The following is a 21,605-nucleotide window of genomic DNA, read 5'->3' on the forward strand; positions in this document are numbered from 1 at the left end:
AGAAGGGTGGAGGTGGGATATTTTGTGGCTGGCCACACTTAGCCAACCATTTTGTGAGAATGCCTGCAACATTTGGAGGTTATTGTGGGTTGAATGTTGGCTTTGCATTAGAAAGTTGTGGGTTGGGGCCACTGGGGGAGATGGGCAGCATACAAATTTAATTAATAAATAGTGCATGGTGCCTGAAACAAGACTTTGAATATGTTTTCCTAAGTTATCAAAGAAAAACATTTCCTGGTTTAAAAAAAAAAAAATCTGAAACTTTGTCCTCAGAATATAGCAGCTGTCCTGCTCTTACAAATTAATGTTTGAAATGAAACGCCTCTTACCACCATGCTGGAGAGGTAGAAATGGTCCATTCCTATATATGTAGTCATGTGAAGGCATACTTTTATTAAAATGTTGAGGATTTTATATGACTTGTGTGCTAGAGAGATGCAGGGTTCTGATTTTCTAACATGCTTAAGTCAGATCTCCATATGCAGAGCAATGAATTATGTCCATCACTTTTATCTGAATCTTAGTATGATTCTTTTCAATATATTGGAATATATTAAGACAATAACAGTTCTTTTTCTTTTTCCTTTTTATGAAACAATAGTAGGCAAACCAAAAATGTGGCATATTGGGAATATATTTTTCTAAAACATTATTGTTTTTTTCTCCTTTTTTCTTGTGGATGCTGCCATCTATAATTTCATCTGCGCTGATATACTTTTAGCTCTCTAACCACCTTCTCACTTCTAATTGTCTCTGAATACAAGACTGAAAATGTGGAAATCTTCAAACACCATTATAATTCTCAGCAAAGACTAATGCAGTAGAGATGTTAATAGAATTTGTAGAATATATCATCTTAAATGCAAGTCTTCTTAAACTCAAACTTGACTCTTGATAATTTCATGGGATGTCCATATAATTTTCTTGACAGCAGTATATAGAAATGGTTTACACGGTCCTCTTTTTAGGAGATTTGTACATGTCTTCTAACAATTGTGAAATATAGTAGAACAAATGGAAGGCAAAATGGTTCAGTTCTAAAACGTTATGAGGTGTTGGTGAGGGAGGGACAAAGCAAAGAATTGATGGACAGCTTGAAAGTGAAAATCAGAGTTGGAAAAATCTATCCTACATTTGATGGTTATTATATGGTTTTCCTTGTCATGCCCTCCTGCACCTTTCCCATTAATTATGTCTAGTGTCCTCATCACCCTAAAGTTCCAATAATATTGGCTGATGTTCCTTGTTGGTTGATAACAAGAGGAAAATCTCTGTATTGTCGAAGGCTTTCACGGCCGGAATACGATGGCTGGTGTGGGTCTTCCGGGCTGTGTGGCCGTGTTCTGGAAGTTTTGTTTCCTAACGTTTCGCCAGCATCTGTGACCGGCATCTTCAGAGGGCAGGAGCACAGACAGGAGCAGTTCTCTCTGTGCCCAGGAGAACTGCTCCTGTCTGTGCTCCTGCCCTCTGAAGATGTCGGTCACAGATGCTGGCAAAATGTTAGGAAACAAAACTTCCAGAACACGGCCACACAGCCCGGAAGACGCACACCAGCCATAGAAAAATCTGTTTGCGATTTTCCTTTAAGCATTCTGTAACTTCTAAATGTATCTTCAGCTTTGTTTTGATGTTAATTCTGCAGGGAGTTCTGTGCGCTTTCATGCTTAATGGCTGCTTGCAGACTTGCTAAGATACCCATATGTTCCTTAGCAGTTCCACCCTATATAGGAAAATATTTTGGGCCCAGCCAGTCATCCATTTAGTTCCGTACTCTACACATTCACTGGTAGAGACCTGAGAGCTTTGGCAAAGCATATACTGCTGCTTAGTCATTCTCTGGTTTGAACCTTAAGAACACTGATTGTGTGAATTACACGGCATCGATCATAGTACACTACTCTTTATGTGCCTGGTAATTTATAGATGTATATAAGACCAAAATGCCAATTGTTTTAAAGAATTGGTCTTGGGTTTTTTAAAATCATTTTCCCATTTAGTCTATCGATTTCCATAATGTATATAATGCTGGCATTTTTAATATTCTCTTGCACTCTGTAGAGTTGGAATGTACTTGAAGGTTACTAAATCCTGCAGCTTCTACTCATTGCTTCCAATGACCTCTACACTCCTATTATTTTTTAAAAAAACATTGTTAGGCTGCTTCTGCTTTCATTTTGTACCAAACTACTTTGTGTCCTTTTTGCAGAGAAATATACAGTAAAATAATGTTTATGAATTTCATGTTCTCTCTCTTCCCATAACCTTTCCATGAACCTTTCATCTATCTAATTTCTACAGTGCAAATAATACTTCTAGTGCAAAGGAGATAAAATGTATTCAAGTTACAATTTGTACTGACTCTAGAAAGGTGAGGGGGGGGGGTCATTTGTTTCTCACTCTAAACCTAACCCTAGTGCAGTGTTTCTCAACTTTGGCAAAGTTAAGATGGGTGGACTTCAACTCCCAGAAGTCCCCAGCCAGCTGGGGACTTCTGGGAGTTGAAGTCCACCCATCTTAACTTTGCCAAGGTTGAAAAACACTGCCCTAGTGATTTATTCCAACTGGATTTTAAATAGCAGGTTTCCTATTGCCTCCATCCTGGTGTTCTTTGGATGTGCTGGAGGATAAATGGCCAACAGATCTGAAGCGTACTAGTTTGGGGAATGCTGAATTTGATTCTCTGCCTGATGAAACTCAGTCCACAGTTAAATGGGTTGTCTTGACAGTCTTGTTATTCAGAAACTGTTTTCAGTTAATATTAACATTTGTTCCTGCAGTAGAGAATAGTGATAAAACATAATTTAAAGACAAACTCACAATGGCTTGGTCAAACCAATTCAGGAATGGGCAACTAAGGCCATATGCTGCGTTGGCCCTAATTTGGAAACCCTTTTGAAAGAGATCAGTTCAGAAGTTCTGTAAGAGTTTGGAGGTGGGAAAGAATTGGAGGTAAGGAAGAAGGGGTTAAAATGTGAAAAAGGAGATAAGTGCCCCACCCATTTTAGAACTGGACATACTCTCTTCTTGCTTCAGTCGTGCCTACCATCCTATAATGGGATGTGGGAATGACCTTGAGAGACAGGAAGAAGAGCCACAGATTGGACAACTGGCATGTAAAAGATATTTCGATCCACAGAAGGGGGGGCATGGGAAGCATTTCAGAAGGGATCCTTGTTTTCTGGAGAGTAAAAGGAGAAGAGGGGAGAAATACTTTCAGTCTTGCAAGATTCTGTTAATGTAACCTTATAATAAAGATAGAGCTAGAATTCATGTTGTGCTTCTTGTCTGGACTACCCTGAAGCACTGAGACATCACTTGTAAGATGGTCCTCAACAATGGTCACAAAATAATAGCCCATGCTCATTTTATGCAGAGTCCAACCATTGCAAAAAGCTATAAATAGGTTTCTAGCCTAGCGCCTTAACTACTACTACAAACTGGTTTTCAAAGGTGAAATATTTATTAAATTTGTGTCCCCCCCAATCTCACCCAATGGGTGACTCTGTCTAAAGCAGGGTTCCTCAACTTCAGCAACTTTAAGATGGGTGGACTTCAACGCCCAGAATTCCCCAGCCAGCCATGTCCACCCATCTTAAAGTTGCTGAAGTTGAGGAACTCTGGTCTAAAGTACCTGTCTGAAAAAAGAAAGGCCTTCACTCTGTACCTAAACTAGCAGATCACCTGATTTTTGTAGTAGCCTAATGTGATTACTCCTGATGTTTCCATCTGTATGATTTTAATGTAATAACCATACATGTAAAAACCAGTTGTTCTTGAAGTATAAATTAAATTACAGTTGCTAGACAGACCAGCATGACTGCCTCTGTACCAGACATGGAAAGAGGTGGGTTAAGAAGCACTGACTAAGGCAACCTAGGGTGTTTACTGTGCCTGTGGTTGCATTATACCCTTAGCCATGGTTAACTAAACCATAATGTACTGAACACAATTTATTAGGTTTACACTGGCCGTAAATTAGCCACATGGGTTTAGGTTACACAGGGTGCCAGCATAACTCTGAATGGCTATTGTTTTGGTTCAGAGTCCTGTGTGAACCCACCCAGTGGGAGAGAGTTATGAGTTGATGTGTTAGCTATCCATATTTTGGTTCTTGAGATAGCCTGATGATCGTGGTGAATGTCCTTCCCTTAGTGCTGGAGATAGTGAAAAAGTTAGTTTAGTTTAAGCAACATGCTAATCTTAGCCATCATTTTAGAATAAACCACAAGTGGCTGGGCTAAATTAGTTTAAACAAACCATAGGATAGTGTCATGTGGGAGCCAAACCATTGGGGTTAGAAAACCATGGTATTGAGTGAACCAAGCCAGTTGAGACTTACTCAGGAAACCATAGTTAAGTGCAGTGAGGATCCAATTGAATCTAGTCATAAAGACTGGGTGATACTGTACAGATTGACTCAAAGATACCAATCTTCAAAGAAATGGCCTGAATGTCTCCCATTCTGTTACCTCCTCTCGTCATGGAACTATAATTTTACTTCTCCATAGGAGGATGCTTGAAGACAAGTCTAACGTTAAGACTGATTATCTGCTGAAAAATTACTCATTTTTATTTAATTAATGGTAAAGAATGTAGTTTTTTTTCAGTTTTCTTAAAAAAGAAATTTGGTGAAATTCTTAAGAGTGTGATGCAGAATTATTGTCAGGCCGAGCCCAAGGAACTCCAAGAGACAATGCAAATTCAGTCCAGTTATGTTTATTAGCTGCAACCTCTAGCAAGAATCTTCCCAGGCTGAAACCCCAGCTCCCAAAGTCAGCCAGCCACGACAGTGTACATTCCTCAGGGAGGTGCCAGTCTCATCCTCTTGTTCCTCCCACGCTCTTCTGGGGAGCTAAGAAAATGTTTATCTCCCTGAGCCTGGCCTTCATAATTCCATTCCATCACAATTATCAAACTTACCTTAGCACAAAGATGTATAAAAGGGTCTGCCTTTTATTCTACAATAATTTCTCTTGGGATCTGCAGCTGCCCTGACCATCCATATGTCAAATTCTATCAGACAATTTCGCCCCAAGATCCAGAAGAGGTGGCAAGTGGAGAGGGAGAACACTCCCCCAAACCTCAACATCCTCCACTGCTTCACAACAATAAGGAACAAGAAAATCAGAAGTCTCCTTTGCAGAGGAGGAAAACTTTCAGGAAACTGGAATGGACAATTTTGGCACAGAGTTAATTAAAGAAACTTTCAGTGAAGATGATCAGATCTGGGATACAAAAATGTGAGCAACCACAAGATGAGTGTTTTGTACCTCTCTTTGCTACCATCTAGTGGTTCTCTGGTTTTTTTTCAAACCCGATCTGGTAGCTTTACTTCTAGTACAATCACATCCTACAAATTGCAGCATAAAAGGACATGCAGGGGAAATATTTTCCAAAGTAACTTTAGAATTGTGCCTGTTCAGAAGAAGTCAGCTATTTAATTCTCTGCAGCACAAAGTTTGCCTGCTGTTGGGGTTACTATTATTGGAAAGGGCAATTTATTTTACTAAAATCACTCTGGTAGTTTTCCTTAACGCGGAGCTGCAGCCTCATTGAATAACAGATGATATTTTTTTTTTCCCCTCTGGCAGGCAGAAAGTTGGATGCTGTTCATGGCTGGATTATAAATAACTTTGTGGGGAGGAGAAAACAGTGACATCCAAATTAAGAGACAGTAGCCTGATTTAAGAAAAAGAAAGCATTGACCGCTATGTTCTTACCCTAAGTGATTTATTTTAAATATTTTACTATAAAAGCCCGATGTATCTCACCTATCTTTTTGTCTGTGTGAATAACTGTAACAAAAGTTATCGGATTGCCGATAACTTTAGTTGTAGGAGAAGAGGAACATGATAATGAGTACTTCTGTGTTGAGAAGCCTGGGAATCTTTTCTTTCAAAGCCAGCGCTGCGGTATTTTCTTTCAAAGCCAGTGTATTTTGTAGAGGAGTTGGTAATACTGGGGCAGTGTGAATACTGAATGCAGGCTTTTCCCCGGAAGGGTGCTTTATCTTCCTCTGTTGCGAAGCTTGCAGCAATGACAAAACTCAAGGGGAAGCAGCAAGTAAGTGATTATTCATCTCATTTAAAAATGTAACTGAAGTTGTGAAAAGGGCCTCTGTTTTAATAGAAGTTGTATTTCAGTATTAATGAATTCCTTCTACTCCCTCCTTGTTAAACACTGAATAATCGGGATGGTATGCATGTTATTGCCCAGTAATGTACTGAATTTATATGAAATGAAGATGACTTTGGAGTCCTTTCATATGTTTATTTGGAAGTAAGTTATTCTGAGTCGAATGGTGCTTATACCTAGGTAAGGATCCTGGCACGTTTAATTTCCAGAAAAGAATACAGTATCTCTCAGCCACAGATTTCAATGGGGTGGAAGTAGAGCTCTCTTGGCCCCAAGATGATGATGATGATTCAGATGAGGCCACCCATTCCAACGTTAGTTATCATTGAAAGAGCTAGTGGCTAGGTGTGAGTGAACATGCCTGTTCTGGTGTCTGGAGCTTGGACACATGTGTTGTTCTCAGGGATGAATGGCACCTGCAGGAGGACTTAATGTTCTTTTTGGGGGGGGGGGCCTAGAAGCCGTGCTGGCAGGGTGCAGCACTACTAAAGCTACCAGATCTTGGCTGCAGGAATCTGAACCACCATTAGATGTAGCAGAGTTAGAAATGTTTGTATGTTTTGGTTGCCACCAGAATGCACTGCTGATTAGAAAGTGTAGACCAGTGTTGTCCAAACTTGGCCGCTTTAAGATGAGTGGACTTCAACTCCCAGAATTCCCCAGCCAGCATGGCTGGCTGGGGAATTCTGGGAGTTGAAGTCCACATCTTAAAGCGGCCAAGTTTGGACAACACTGGTGTAGACTATGGAAAGAAGGAAAGTACATTGGAACTTAGGAAGAGAGGGTAAAATATAAAATGTACTTGTAACTGCTGTTAAGAAGATCGGAAGCTGCTGCTTTATATCCTTTCCTTTATTTCTTTCTTTGTGCTTTTTCTTTACGTACTTACCATTTTACTTTCCTTTTTATTTTAAAATAGGTACTGTGTTTTATTCTTTTAAAAACTGCTTTAATACCATCCCTTGACTGTGTTTCTATCACTGGATTTGGAATATACACATAAACCGTTTTCTCTTTTTCATGTTCATGTTGAGTTTATGTTATGGTCCTTTGGCCACTCATCATTTACAGGATAAGAGTAAATCTTAGAAATTCTGAACTCGTCTCGTTCCTATCCCCAAAAGAAAAAGGGTGTATATTCATTTCCTATAAAAGTTTACATTAGGTAATTGAGTTTGAAGAGTTGTTCGCTTGCACCATCAAAAGTGGCAACTTACACTTATTGTTGGGCTTACACAGTATCTCCTTTTTTACTCAGTTTTTTTTTTTTAAATAACTCTGAACTTGTTTGTAAATGGAAGATTGGGCTGTGAACAACTCTACCTTATAAAAGATATATAGAAGTAGAGGGATGCAGAATTAAGGAAGTATCACTAAAGAAGTATTATTACTTTGCATTTCCAAAGCTACTTAACTTTCTGCATTTCTGTTATCATAAGAGTTAGTAGATCTGTTTAAAACACAATGTGATGGAATGGTTACAACACCTCTTCTGAAAAAGCTTGGCCTATTTACAGAATAGCTAAATACAGAGCATTTGGATCCTGGGAAGGATGCGAAACAGGAAGGAATCTATAGCAATTGTGTATAACATCAAACAATGATGTGGGGATATAGCTGTTAACTCACCTTAAGAGGAGGCAAGATTGGAACTAGACTAACAATGGAGAAAAAGATCTCTTTAAAGAACAATTCATTTGGCTATAGTAATTCATTTGGCTGAAGCAGAATGAGCCATATCTTATTACTTCCACAGTTATGAGTTGTGGATCTGCTGGGTACAGAATGCCTGTCCTGAAATTCTGGGAGTTGAATTTGCACATACAGCCTTCCCAATGTGGTGTCCTCCAGATGGTTTGGGCTGCCTCTTCTGTTATCTCCAATCAATAATCTCAGGGATCACACTGGTTGTTCTTGTCCAGCACATCTGAAAGGGGAATGTGGATGTGAAGAATCCAGTCTTAATAGAAATGTCGGAATAAAAAATGATTCAAATAATGGAATGTACTGGAATTGTCAATGTTTCCATAGTGGAACAATTATTGGGAAACATCAAATGATTGCAGGCATTCCAGTTAAAATGGCAATCCAATAGAAGAGAATATCTGTAGCTCAGGGTTGAACTGTGGAGTCCTTGGTGCTCTCAGAGCTTGGTTGTTTGCTTGCAGACGTTTTATTACCCGGCTAGGTAACATCAGTGCTAGTGAGTGTGGGGTTTGTTCCCTGTTTTTTGTTTTAATACAGTGGCTTGCCCTGCCATTGTTGGTGAGGTTGTGGTTTTCTCCTTGGTAGTTTTTTAATTAGAGTATTGTTTTCTGCTTGATTGTTTGTCTGGTGTTAATCCATGCTTATCTGGGTGTTGGTTGCTGGAGAGGATGTGCTCTGGTCTTTTTGCTTCCTTCTTAGCTTTTTTTACTGTCTCTTGAATGGTGCGTAAATGTGGTTTATCTCTGTCTCTTGATGGCTGATTTGTCTGAAATGCCAAGCTTTTTTTCTTCTTCTTGGGCTGCTGGGTCTTTTGGTTTACTTAAGGTGTTTTGGAGGGCTTTAGTTGGTGTGTGCTATGGTGATGCTGTGTGGTTGTAATAGTCTCTTGGTTGTTTCTGAGATGTTTTTGATGTATGGTAGTGTTACCCTTTTCATAGCTTGTGTTATTCATGTTGCAGTGGGTTGAGTGGTCAGATAATTTTTGATAAGGTTGCATAGGTATCCATTTTGTTGGAAGAAGTTGTATATGTGATCCTTTTTCTGGTGTTCTGGGTTGCTGCAATGTGTTTGTACTTATCTGAATAATGTTCTTACACAGCTCCTTTTGTTGGAGGTTGAGCAAGCTTCCCCACCAACATTGGCAGGGCAAGCTACTGTATTAAAAAAAAAAAAAAAAAAAAAACAGGGAGCAAACCCCACACTCAGTAGCACTGATGATGTAACCTAGTTGGGTAATGAAACTCTGCAACTGTCAGGTTCAGCCCAGAGAACTCCACGAGACAATACAAATACAGTTCTGTTGCATTTATTAGTTCCACCTCTAGACAGAATCTCACCAGACTGAACCCAAGTTCCCAAGCCAGCCAGCCACAGCACCGTGAATTCCTTAGGGAGGTGCCAGCTCCTGTTCCTTCTTGAACTTCCCATGCTCCTGTTGGGGGCTAAGAACACACTTATCTCCCTGAGCCTGGCCTTCATAAGTCCATTCCATCACAGCAACCAAGCTCAGCACCAAGGACTAAAATGACAATGTTTCTTTTGCTACAGCAATGTTATTTCTTATCATGGATTTAGCTGTATATTTATTCTCTTTTTCTAGTTGTCCTGAGATTCATTTGTGGACATCTGTTTAGAACTAAATGGGCACTGCTGGTCTTTAAAGTGTCTCCACTTTATTATATTATGTGTGAACTGTAGGCAAAAAATGAGCTTCTTTCCATTTCAATTTTATTGCAGTCTTTCATGAATTTCATTTCAAATACTATTACGGTTACCCTTGTTTTTATTATAAGTGAACAAAGATAGAAAGTTTATAAATATGTTTTATGAATATTGTTTACCACATTGTTTAAGGAGTTGGTTAGTGTTGGGCAGCATCAAAATCAAATAATTTATAAGCAGTATTAACTGCCACATTTTTTCAATGGCAGTTAATGTTGCTAGCAGAATAAAATTAGTAACATTGGGTTTTCTTAGAGATATAAAGATATACAGTAAGCCTTTCAAGGTTCATGCTCCTGTTTTCATATTTTCTCTATGGTAAATGTTTAAGTTCAAGTCAACTTATACAGGTAGTCCTTGGGTTACGATGGCAATTGGGATTGAATTTCCATTGCCAAGTGACAGTCATAAAGCATGATGTCACGTGACCACATCACTGAGCAATGGCAATCCCGGCAGTTCCTGTTGCTCTCGTTAAGCGAGGACCTCACATGACAGTGACTTGCAAATTTCTGCCTGCTTCCGACAAGCAAAGTCAATAGGGAAGCCAGCAGGAAGTCACAAGTCCCAGTCACAACAAGCCTTTCCTTATGTGGCTCACAAGCAGCCCAGCGGGTGCGTGAGTGCTGTGGAGTACAGACGAGCATGTGGGTGGATGCTAGGGCATGAATGCTATGGCCCAGCGTAAGTGTGGCTGTCTGGAGGCTCCTCGGGAGAAAAAGCGGTGGAAGCAACTTACTGAGGAATTTGTGACCTCCTGGTGGCTTCATTGACTTTGCTTGTGGGAAGCTGGCAGGGAAGATGGCAGATGGCAATCACATGACCACAGGATAAGTGTGAGCCGGTTGCCAAATGCCTGAACTGTGATCATGTGACCACGGGGACAATGTGATGGCTGCAAATTTGAAGACTGGTTGTAAGTCCAATTTTCAGCACCACTGTGACTTTGAACAGTGATCCTTGAGATATGACCATTTGTTCAGCACCACTGTAACTTTGAACAGTCGCTGAACAAGTGGTCATAACTCAAGGATCAACTGTAGAAGGGAATTAAGCTTTCAGTCTATGAAAATAATGATTTGGTATAATTAGATTTGGTATAATTAGATTTGGTGTGGTTTACAGTGGTATTCAACCCATCTCAACTCGTCAATACAGAAATAATTGCCAGTAAACTTGAATAATTACAATTTTGAGAATCTGTTTAGTTAATTGCGGACCTGAGATGTTAAATATTGCCACCTAGTGCTTCAGTGAAGAAGCTTGGGAAATAAGGTTCTTAAAGGGCAATGAAACATGAAACAAAACAGTCTACTGTGTGAATGTCAAATTTATGGATGTATTTATTTGAGATATGCTCTAGCAAGTCCTCAAGGCAGCTAACAGAAGTTTAAATGAAAACAACATGTAGGAAGTTAAAAATATAGATGAAAGCTGGAATGAGTGGTGTAAGGAGTAGGACTAGGACCAGATTTTATTCAGCTCTCAGCCATAAAAGACTCCTAGGATGATTTTGACCAATCGCTCTCTCTTGGCCCAGCTAACTTCATAGGGTTGTTGTGAGGATAAAATGATCTCATATAAATTATTTCAAGCTTTTAAAGAAAAAAAAGGATATTAATCTACTACTGCTACTACCAATATATGAAAATAAGATATAATGAAAAGCCTGGCAATAAAACAAGCCTTTATGGATTTTCTAAATGCTAAGAAAGTAGGGCCAAATGCAGCTACTGAGGGAGCGTGTTCCATAGTCTGGGAGCAAAGGCTTGTGGGTCTGAAAGGACAGTGTCTGACCGTAGGGACGCTTCCAAAGGGGCTTGTCCAACAGATCTTAATAACTAGATAGGTTCATGATGTGAGTTGTGATTCTTACATAACCCCTGGTTAGGGCTTTAAAAGACCTTAAATTGTGCTTGGTTAGCAACTGACCGCCGGTGCAGATATTCCAGTGCAAACAGCATGTTACCTGTACCTTTCCTCAGCAGCCTAGGGGATGCATTTTGTACTACCTGCAAATTCTAGACCCTTTTCAATGTGAGCCCCACATTAAAAATCTGGGAATAATCAAGATGCAGTGCAACGAAAATAACTCTTATCAAATCTAATCTGATCCACTCAGAGTGATGCAGTTGATGCACTAGACTTAAATGTACAAGGATATTGTGCCCTACCACTGTCACCTGTAATGCAGGAACAGCTGAAGATCAAGGAGCACTCCCATCTTGTGAACCTGCTCTTTCAGAGCAATGCAGTGCAATTGTTCAAATCAAGCTGTGTCTACGCGGTCAAGACAGACAAAGCATTCCAGAATGTTGTACAGTATTTGGATGAAAACAAATTCCTATTGCAGATCTTTGGGTTAATTTGGGAATGCCCTCCACAGATTTGTTGGAGAAGTACTATACTATCTCTTACATAAGTGGGAGAGGGGAAGAACATCTAAGGACAATGCTATCAGGCTTGTACTCATGATACTGTTCTGAATGGAACTCTCCTGAATGGATTGATAAGTTGTTTGTGAATAAGGTGAAGGTCGACTATGGCTGATAGTGATATGAAGTGTATGTCTAGAACTTATCTCCTCTTTCAAGAAGATAGATCATTTATCCCAGCTGAAGTATGAGTAGTGGAGAAGACTGTTGTCGGACTGATTGTTTGACTTACTGAATTGCAGGGATGACTTCTCTTTGGCATCTCCTGCCAGCACATCCTAAGCATGCTTTTCCAAACTTCTATTGACTTCTTTACCTAAAATTACATTCCTCATCCTTGTGTCCTCTGGATTTGTTGATTGTCCCATGCTGGCTGAAGATGATAGCAACTTCAGTTCAATACCTTTAGAGGACATTGGGATGGGGAACTGTTGAGACATGTTTGAAAATATTTTTTATGTGATATTTCTGATTAAAGCAAAGGGGAGAAAGGCACTTGTTGATTGTAATTGTTAGGGTAGTTCTGAGCTTTTTCCTTAGTATATTTCTAATTTTTAAGAAAGTGTGGTTTCTTCAAAGTGTGTATGCATTATGTAGCTGGGTCATAGAAAGAAACAAATAGCTGAACTGATCAGAAATTTGGCAGTCTTCCACCAGCTTCTCTCAAACTGGAATTGTTTGCATAGTTCACTTGCTGAATAAAATTATGCCAGATCCTCTCCCCCCCCAAATTTCATAGCTTCTTTAAGCATTTTATTCAACAATTTATTTGAGTCACCACTAAGGCCGACCTATTTCCAGCATATATATTTTGTAGCATCTCCCTAGAGAATCTTGCTTTTAGGTGTACCTAAAATCTTGCTTTTAGGTGTACCTGTAGATTATACCATGATAGTATGACAAAATCCTTAAAAACAACAGGATTTCTGAATGTTAGAAGATCAGCACATTAAGGGGAAGCTGATGACAGCTGGTTTGAAATGTTGGACTGCTCTTTGCAGTGTTCCTGATATGTGGGCTGCAAGCAAACATTTGATGTTTTACAGAGCATGTGATTTGGCCCTTACAACTATACTCCTGGAATAAGATAAACATGGGTCTTCCTACCAGCTTTTAAACATATCCTCTGACCACAGAGACGAATATCTTTTTCTCCAGCCTCCAAAGTTTCTGATTATTGCTAAAATCATTGGAATAGGATCCTTCTATTAGCAGACAAAGAACACATGAGAATTACAATGTAAGCTCCAAAATAGGATTATCATGGGGCAGAGGCATGGGGGAATAAAGTCCAAGCCATGCTGGTGCATGAGATACAGCTTTATCCAGTTTACCTTGATACCTTCAGCTGCTCTAAGATTGACTACTCCTGTCTTAACCCAGGTCTGAGTATGATTTGTGATAAGCTGATAGCATAAAACTACAAGCCAAAATTTGGTATTGATATATTTTAAGGGATTTCTTTTTTTGCTGTTAAGTGATTCCAGCGATTCTATTTTTTTTAGCTGTCTAGAGCAACTTGGGAGCAAGCTATATATAAATAAAATTAAAACTGAAATACGGCTGATTCTTGTTCAATAACCATGGGCACCTCACTCCCAAAGTGGGGTAAGCTACACATCCCTGAGTTGTGATACCTCCCCGTTTCTCTTCCTATTCCAGCAGTAATTGGTGATTGCTTGGTGTGACAGACAGCATCGCCCCTATCACAGCTGTTCATTTTTTGATGCCTTCTGATGTCATCCTACATAGAAATTCTGCGAGTTGAAATCTAAAACATCTAGATAAATAATACTCTCTGTACTTAGTTCCAGTAGGTTCTAGGAAGGTAGATAGAAGATGGCTAGTAAAAGGAGAAAGAGAAGCAAGAGGGGCCAGGATTGTCATCTTTCTGCACAGGTCACGGCAAGCCCCATTTTTGAGGATTACTGATTTACAACAAAGAATAATCGTTTACTTCTGCGTTAAGCTGGTAAGCCAGTTATTCATCCTATTATTTCAGTGGATTCTTCATTTACTTCTATGGATCCAGGTAGCAAAAATCTAAAAGATAACTCGATGCAGCAAAGAGACAGACAGCTCTTACTCTGTGCTGCCCTCTAGCGTTCTTTTGGATTTTTGTGGCCCAGATATAGCAGCCATCATGGTTCAAAAATTGTGCTAAGATGTGGCTTGTTTAAATTATAGTTTGAAATACAGTATGATTCTTTATGTTCTTCTTGTTTTTAAAGCTGTAAGCCACCCAGAGTCTTGTGGAGTCAGATGGCCTCTAAATTATTAAATTAAATCAAATCAAATCAAGTTAAATTAAACCTGAGTAGCTTGATGTACCTATAAAGTAAAAACAACCCCCCAAATCCTGCATTATGGATTAACGTAAAATGTGAATGAATATAGTCCCTTTCTCATTTCTCCAGATTTTTTCCCTCATTATTCCAGTAGTAACATAATGCCATATTATCTATGGTCAGCTACTATATTGCGTGGGTAAGATCATTAGTGGTAATAATCCCCAAAACAGTGCAGAATATAAGATCCATGGTTTAAAATACAACACTTTCTTGCTCCGGCTGTGAATCAGAATGCTACTGATATTCCAGATTTTTAAAGATTTTTTTTAACATAGCATATAGATACAATAATGTCTTGTGAATGGGAGGCGACCATCATCAGTTAGCTGAAAGCGGCTTTAATGTTTAAAGCATGAGAGTCATTTAAACTAAATTGATTTCCTAGTCTTTTACGGATTCCTGAAAGCACAGATCTATACTTTCTCCTTAAATTACGCTTGGCATAATATCGTCATCTTCTAAACTTTGAAAGCAATGTTTACTGGGTCTTGTCTTTGAAGGCCTGGGGCTTAAAACTTGGATCAATTGCCCTAAACAATCATTTTCTTATAACTTGATTGAGTATGTCAGTAATGCAGGGGTTTCAAAACATGGAGTGTTCCCTTTCCAGGAATGGCAGATAATTTACAGAACAGGAGGGGAAGAAGAAATAAAATTCCAGGAAGTAAGACTTGCTTTTGACTCAACAGGGAAATGATATAGCATTAACTTAATTGCTTGGCTATCCATTGGCCTGTAGAAAGGCAGAGAATGTTCTTGGACTTCTGACCACAGTATCTCTTTATTCTCCATTTACTCACTGGATTCAGAATACTGGTTATGATACTGCACTCTAATCCAAGTGCTGCAACTGAGTTCAAGCCAACTTCATCTGCACCTCCAGATAGATAGATAGATAGATAGATTCCCCCATAAACCCTTGATATTTGTCTCACATTCCTTCCCCCTTTTGCCCTGTCATTTCTCTGCGAATCAGCTTTACACAGGCTAAAACACAACGCCGTTTGTTGGGATTTGCTTTAGCATGCTGTGATTGTTATACATTTATTGATTTAGAGAACACATATAAAGTGAGCAGGTGTGAATTATGGACGGTTCTGCACAAGTACGGAGTTGAAGGTTGGTTGCTGATGAGAAAAGTGATATATGATGGAGGTAAAGCATTGTGAGAATAATTGAATGGCTAGTGAATGGTTCAATACTGAACAGGGAGCAAGGCAAGGATATGTGATGTTCTCCTGGGATTAACGTACTTCTGGATAAATGCATCAGGAATACTAGGATGACATTGAAGGTGTACTGGTTGAACACATGTATGTGTGTTTTGTATGCAGACAGTGTTATGTTGTTGTCTGAGAATCCGAATGATTTGCAACGAATCTTAGATAAACTCTGGGAGGAGCCTGTATCTAAACATTTATCAAAACCCAAGGTAGTTGTGTTTGGCAGGCAAAATGGAGTGAACAATGTCATGTAATACAGAGTCATTGAGAGTCGGGTGGGATATAAGTTTAATACATTATTTTTGTTGGTCACACAGTCAGCCAGAAGTTTAGACTGGATTTGGCATTTTTATCTACCTATCAAGTCCTTCCCAAGGACCTGGGATAGTCAGATGTTGTTTGATGACGTTAAAGGTATTGTCACAGGATATAAAATGTTCCAAGTAAAGCTGCCGTCTGCAATTGAATGATGGTGATTTTGTCAATGCCGATGGTCTTCAAGTGGTGCTCCAGATGTTACCTAATGTTAGATAGTACCTAAGGCACCTATAACTATTGGTACTATCTTTGCTTTCTTTTGCCATAGTTGTTCTACTTCTATTTGCAGGTCTTCCTATTTTGTGATTTTTTTCCAATTCTTTCCCTTCTGTTCTGCAGTCTCCAGGTATTGCAGTGTCCACTATCCAGACTTATTCGTCTGTCTTATCAACAGTTGTTAAGTCTGGGATGTTGCATGGCAGGTGCTTGTCTGTTTGAATTCTAAAGTTCCAGAGCACTTCAGCTTATTCATTTTCTATTCCTTTGTCTGTTTTGTGGTCCCACCAGATCTTGCTTGCAGGCAACTGGTATTTCTTGCAGATATTCCAATGCACCACTGTTGCTACTTTGTCATGCCGTTGTTTGTAGTCAGTCTGTGCGATTTTCTTGCAGCAGCTGACTAGGTGGTCCACTGTTTCTTCAGTTTCTTTGCAGAGGCGGCATTTGCTGTCTATTGCGGTCTTCTCAGTTCTGGCTTTATATGCATTTGTTCTTAAGGCTTGGTCTTGTGCAGCCAGAATTAGCCCCTCTGTCTCTTTCTTCAACTTTTCTGCTCTTAGCCATTGCCAGGTCTTGTTGTTATCTGCTTTGCCTGCTGATCTGTGTGTATGTGTGTGTGTGTACTGGCTGTGTAATACTTTGCCTTGTCATGTCTCTTTTCTATTCTTCATTTGGTCTTTCTTATAGGCCAGTTTGGTCTCTCTGGTATTCAGCAAACCTTCATGGTGTACTAGTTTGAAGGCATCTTCACTGTCCTTCAGATATTCTTCCAATGCCCTTTTTTCTTCAACTGTCTGGTGTACTTGTAACATTCCACATTAATAGAGGGATTTGTTTACCTTGCTAGGAGGTTTCCTAAAGATGGGGAAATGTTGGAGAAATTTTAAGAGATGTAAATGCTGGTAAAAAGATAGTGAGTAGCAATGTTTAACAAAAGAAGAAAAATATCTCTATATAAGAATTTAATTCTGCCCATTTTGCTATATGGCCAGATATATCAGGAGGAATGTCAAGCTGAACGCGGTGGGAATGAAGTACTTAAGAAAAGTGTGGTCATGGGCTTCCGCTGGGAAGCTAATGACACATTTGATGATATAGTCATGCAAATGCCACAACTTATATATTTGCATCAGATCTGGGATATGAGTACATAATGACAAAAATTGCTTGATAAGGTCGTTTGGCATGGTTGTGGTTTGCTGTATGTGTTTTGTCAATACCAGTGGTCTTCAAGTGGTGCTCCAGTGGTCCTCCCAGAGTTTATCTAATATATCTTTTGGCATGGTTGTGGTTTGCTGTACACGTTGCTGCATATGGCAAGCTGAGGAGACGTGTTCAAGAATAAATGGGAGCTGAATAAGTATAGGCTGAACGCAAAGTGGCCAGTTAAGAAAGAATTATGTTGGGTAGTTTGGTCATATAGAGAGAGTGACTGAGGATCAAACTGTAATACAAATATATGAAGGAGGAGTAAATAGATCATGAGGAAGGGCAAGACTGAGAAAGTTGTGATTGGATGGAATTGGTCAGATTCCCAAAGAAGAGAGAAGTCAGGAGTTGAAAGAACAAACACACGAAGTGGTGGTTGGACATTGTGAAAGCAAGGATGGTTCACAAATATAGAAAGATATGAAGAGGTATAATGAAAGTTGCTGGTGTAAACTAGTGTTATCTGTGATTCTTTTTTTTTTTAATCTCATGCCCTTAATTATTCTGGCTAATTATTTCTTATCCCCTTTCTGCGTTTTGCATAACTGCTTACACTAAATGGGAAGAGTATGATGGGTATATAATACACGTATGCTAATCCACCCAGAGGAAAACATGTTCTTTGGGTGGATTAGAGGCTAAGCATACATGTGTATTCAACTGACTTTCAGTTGATTGATTTGCAGTTGTATGGTAATGTTCTTCAGTAGAGAATAGGAAATATTGGGTATATTTGATATAGGAATAGGGAACTGCTTGGGTTCAGTGTATGCTGTTCAAGGTTGCAGATGGTTTGCAGTAGAAATGACTTTTGGATTCCTGTGCTCATATTTTAGCCGAGGTCCATGCAATTCAAGGAGACCCACTTTTAGCAAGTGCACGGACACAATTGCGCTCTAAATAATACGCTTGGCAAATGGATAATTTGCCAGAGTATTCAACGCACTCCACATATGCTAAGTTGCTTGCAAATGATGCTTCAGTCTAATGCCTTTTCTGGTGGTAAATGCATTTCGGAAGTGTGCGTCTGCCTTGGCCTTTGAGATATAATAGCGTTTATTCTTCTACTCAGTGCCATTATAACAGATGCATTTATTATTCAGGAGTCAGGACAGAAAAAAATGTTGACTGTTGAATGCTGCTCAGGGTAATATTCACAACAGAAAACGTGCCCTAAGAATCCACATGAGCCACTAAGAACACACCATTGTCATCTTTTGCCATTTTAATCAGAATTTGGGGGGGCTTGACTTAAATGCCAACTGTGAATCTCTTTTTAAAATAGTGAATCTTTAGAAACTTCATTTTAGAGCTATGGCATGCAATTCTAGCCATATTTCCTTGGAAGTAAACCTGAGTTTGTTAGGAATCTATGAATAGCTTTCATTTGTTGCTGCACCTAGGTATAGATAAACTATACATAAGAAGGTATTAGATTTGCCACTATTGCCATTCTGCACAAAACTGTAAACTTCCTTGTTCGGGGCAAAATGCCATTCTTTTTGCTGATGTCATATCTGGTTCCTGCCTCTTAATTTTGTATTTTTAAAAGACTTTTGTTTTCTTCTGAGCTACCTTGCATTGTCTGCATATGAAGGGTGGACAGTGGATTAAAAAATATGTCCATAAAGAAACAACTAGGACCACCTCAACTTAGAGTGGGATGGGGGAACAGGCAAAAGCAGATGAGAATTGTTAGAAAGCTGATATCCAGGTATTTTCTGACACGCTCTTGAAGAGTCTTCACCTCTTTGTAATTGGTGGTGATTGGAATTGTAGTGTAGTACACATCTGAAGAGAGTTATGTCAGAGAAGGTTACTTTTGAAATGATCTACAAATGATTCTTGTTCAGTTCATAGTCATTACTTAATATGGTGACTCCAAAAGAAGCGCAATGAGCTTCACAGATTGCCAAGAGGAATATAAAAAGGTCAAGTCTATAAACCAGAAATTTGTACTGATTCCTTTGAACATTAACCATGTTAACTGTGGTTTAGAATGACATAACATGAATCAAGCAATCACAAAAATGTTATCAGATTAAATATGAATTTCCTCTAAGTTCTTGTGGCAAGATAGGGGAGTTTTATGAAATGCAGAACTTTGTTCAAGTTTTCAATTTGCATTTTACATTTTTGGTGAGGATGAGGCCAAATTAGAGATGCAATGTTAGAAATGTTGTATTTTTTTTTTTAAGGATCTCCACTACATATTTTAAGTCTTTCCCATTTTTAAATAACAAGAAATCACCCACCACATTTCAGTAGAGATAACTCTGAAGACTGTAACAGCCTGTGCAAAGTGCAAACTGCCAGTTATGATTTATTCCAGAAGCCATACTTAGGTTTTGTATATGATGATTTTCATAGGGATGAATGAAAGATCTCTTATCCTAATCCTTTAAAGTAGAGAGGGTTTTTATTGCAATCTTGACAAAACCACAACCATCTCAGTCTTCTTGATTGTGAGGTTTCCTTTCCCTGCTGCAAAATTTCACAAAAGAACATTTTTCTTTTAGCTGAATGTTATTTTTTCTTTAATTAGAAATGACTATTTTTCTGTGAAACCGGTATGCATATCCAAGTCTGCATTTAAAAGTTGAACTTAAATACGTATTCTTCGATCTTTGTTTTGATGAGCCTGTGACTGTGTAAGAAGCTGAGTCCAGCAAACCACAGTTTATCCTGAGAAAGGAACCTGGTCGCAAAGTATGGTGACATGTTCATAATTAAATAATTACCTCCTGCTGTTGCTCTCAAGTTACTTTGGCTTTTGATATGGAAATCCCACCTCTTTCCACTCCCCAGCAGTAACAATGCAGTGCACTTATATATCCTTAAAGCAGTGTTTCTCAACTCAGCAACTTTAAGATGTGTGGACTTCAACTCCCAGAATTCCCCAGCCAGCCAGAATTCCACACATCTTAAAGTTGCTGAATTGAGAAACACTGCCCTAAAGAAACAGCTAGGAGCACCCCAATGTAGCATAGGATGGGGAAAACAGGCAAAAACAGATGAGAATTGTTAACAAGCTGATTCCCAGGTTTTGCAATGCCATGCAATGAAAAGGAATGGTTTTTCTGTGGCAGAACCATTTATGACAAATAGCTTGATTTGGAAAAACAAACAAAAAAGTAGTGTACAATAATGGTTAAAGTTTTCGAATAGGGTTGTAGTAACTGGTTCATATCCACTCAGAGGATACTTGGCCAGAGTTCCTCTTTGTCAGCTCAACGAGAGAGAGCCCCAGGGAAGACTTCTTTAGCTCCTGGAAGAAAGATGGGATATAAATCAAATAAATAGAGCTAATTTTTCTAAAGTCTCCCTTCATATAATATTTAAAGTTTCTTTATGTATCTTAACCATACTTAACTCTTAAACATTTGCTAAATTTGTAACTATTTTTTTTTCTTGTGGAGCAAAAAGTCAGGCCTACATGTTGACCTCCATTGCCGGCGCCATTTTGTCCTTGCAGTGAGCCTATGAAGTGGTCAAAACTGAGAGTGCGAATTCTACCCCTATTGTATATTTTTTAATCTCACTGCAGGAGGTGAACCATGGGGTCTCAGGGTGGTTTGCAATACTGGAAATATATTGTTTGAAGTGGTTTGCAATACTGGAATTTCCAACGAAAAAGAAAATATCAGAACGATTAAAAAATGGGAAATGCTAATATGACACTGAATAATGTCATCTTGAACATAAATTCTAATGGTGTTGTCACTGTATGTGCTTGTAACTGTTGCAACAAAAGGACCTTTGCCACCTTTCTCTGTACAGCATTATGGCAATAAATCCCTCCCATGCCTTGCATTTTTAAGGCATAAAATTTTCCTTACTCACATTTCCCTGTTATTCATTACCCACTCTGCTGCTTTCAGATTCATTATTGCAAATCAGTATGTAATGTGTTCCAATGAAATCTAAGCTAGATTTTATCCTAAGCTAGTCAAGAATGTAAAATTTGGATTTTCTGGATGCAGAATTGTTCTTCCTTTTTTTTAAAAAAAAATAAAATAAAATATATATTTTATATAAGCTGTAGAATGATCTGTATATCTTATATGCCGTTAAACTGTATTGGGATTCTATCTCCCAGGTAATGTCATGTGGAGAATGTTAAGTAAATAGAAGTAAATTAATTATAATTGTATTCCATCCCTTGGGGGTTTGCAATCAGTAATATCTAAGATTGTTACAGTATGAATAAACTAATTAGAATTTAGGTAATTTAAGCCATGATTTTGTGGAGCTTATTCTTCAAAGTGGGCCACAATTCTAATTTT

General features: G+C 38.8%; 1 protein-coding gene across 4 annotated transcripts in view; it reads left to right on the top strand.

The window, feature by feature from the left end:
* LIFR (LIF receptor subunit alpha) overlaps positions 1-21,605 on the top strand; it is an 89,601-nt gene that overhangs the window by 3,235 nt on the left and 64,761 nt on the right. Inside the window, exon 1 of one of the 4 annotated variants that reach the window (XM_025167756.2) lies at positions 5,714-6,063. The exons of the other annotated variants lie outside the window; for them this stretch is intronic. The gene's annotated coding sequence lies outside the window, so the exon portion shown is untranslated. Of the gene's footprint in view, positions 1-5,713; positions 6,064-21,605 lie in introns of those variants that run through there. 4 annotated transcript variants of the gene reach the window in all.

This window comes from Python bivittatus, unplaced genomic scaffold, assembly GCF_059951505.1.
Source record: "Python bivittatus isolate LINGU-HERP-01145 unplaced genomic scaffold, Pbiv_v1 ctg000570_np1212, whole genome shotgun sequence".
Lineage (NCBI taxonomy): Eukaryota > Metazoa > Chordata > Lepidosauria > Squamata > Pythonidae > Python > Python bivittatus.